This window comes from Scomber japonicus, chromosome 5 (genome assembly GCF_027409825.1).
Source record: "Scomber japonicus isolate fScoJap1 chromosome 5, fScoJap1.pri, whole genome shotgun sequence".
NCBI classification, from domain to species: Eukaryota; Metazoa; Chordata; class Actinopteri; order Scombriformes; family Scombridae; genus Scomber; species Scomber japonicus.
In genome coordinates, this window is record NC_070582.1 from 3,949,501 (window position 1) to 3,951,129 (window position 1,629).

Consider the following 1,629-nt stretch of genomic DNA (forward strand, 5'->3'; position numbering starts at 1 on the left):
TGCAAGCAAAGGAAAATAATGTGACGTTTAAAAAATAAAAAAATTTAGGCTACTATTTTCATTGTAAACTATATCAAAAAATATATATCTTCACGTGTTCATGGGGGGGGGGGGGGGGGGCATAGGAGGGAAGTTTTTTCAAAGTGCTGTGTGAAATGCACAATTAGCCTCTGAGTTTGAATATTTTCTCTCACTGTGGCAGGGGAAGACAATGGCTCTAACCGAGAAACTTCATGAGGTCATGCAATCTTTGGGAAAAGAAGAGCTGGAGACGTTCAAGTGGTACCTACAGAGTGAAGAACTGCTAAACGGTGTCGACGCTGTGCCGTTGAGTGTGTTGGAGGGAGCAGACAGGAAAAAGGTGGTCGATGTTTTGATGCAGACCTACAACGAGGAAGCCGCGAACATCAGCATCACCATTCTAAAAAAGATGAACAGGAATGATCTGGCGCATCGACTCCAGAGCTAAGGTTTGTCCTGAGAAGAGAAAACACTTGAAAAACTAACCCTTCCTGCTTGAGATATCTCATTTGTTTTAGCAAACATAATTTATGGAAAATGTAATGTCTGAATCATGTTCACATCGCTCTGCATTTTTGTAGCTCAGGTTAGTCAGTCCCTCCAAGGTTTCACTACTTTATTTGTAATCACTGCAGCCAAAAATGCTTGATTTTGATTTTGAAGCAGCTTTTATCAAACATTGTGATACAGTTTGCAATGTTTTATGTTCTCTTTTTGCAGTAAAATTCCAGGAATTGGGACAAATTGCAAACAAAGGAAAATAATGTGACTTTAAAAAATAATAATTAGGCTACTATTTTCATTGTAAAATTGCAATAGGAGAGACTAGTGAATCATAGATTATAAAGGTCAGAGGTCACATATAAAGACCACTAATACACTTTTTTTCTCATTTAAAGATCAGGTCCACCAGTGAAAGTGAAGCCAGTGACCAGATATGGTAAGCTGGTTGCTGTTATTTGCCGTTATGTTGATTGAACATCTGAATGGAGAAACAGGTTTTAAAGAAGTCAAGCTGACGTGTCTCTCTGTGTGTCTTCTTCATACAGACCTGCAGGTCCTGCTTCACCCATCCCATCCGCAACACCAGTCTTCAGCATTTACCAGAAGATTATTGCAGCTTTGCCAGAAATTAGAAGTTCACTTCAGATGTCTTTGATCATGGGATTACATCTTTAACAACAGGGTTTAAACTTTGATTTTTGCCTGAATTTGATTTTTCCCACACATTAAAAATTAGATTTAACCTGTTGTTACTGTTTTTTTTAAACACTTTTCCCAACAACATTTTAGTTAAACCTGTGTCAAGGGAAATGTCATTATCATATATTTGTTTTATCTACATTTATCCAATCAGTAAATCAGTCTTAGTACCAGGCATTTATTGGATTACTTCACCCAATTTAACATCAAGCTCCATTGATTTGATTTGTCAAATTTTTGTGCTCATTGCTTGTTTGCTTTAGGATGAGGACAATAAAATTCAAGAAAAACTAAAGTCTTCTGTTCTGTTTTTGAATGTGAACCTCAACTGATGACGATCTGTGATGTTTTGTCTGTATGACAGACTGATGAGGACCCAGCTTCAGTTTGGAACAACATTGTCCT

General features: G+C 37.4%; 1 long non-coding RNA gene across 1 annotated transcript; it reads left to right on the forward strand.

Annotated features, from left to right (window-relative positions):
- Positions 1-435: 435 nt before the first annotated feature.
- On the forward strand, positions 436-1,415 carry LOC128358623 (uncharacterized). The gene is made up of 3 exons (XR_008321403.1): positions 436-470; positions 921-961; positions 1,071-1,415. It is a non-coding gene; the product is annotated as an uncharacterized LOC128358623 (long non-coding RNA).
- The last annotated feature ends 214 nt before the right edge of the window (positions 1,416-1,629 follow it).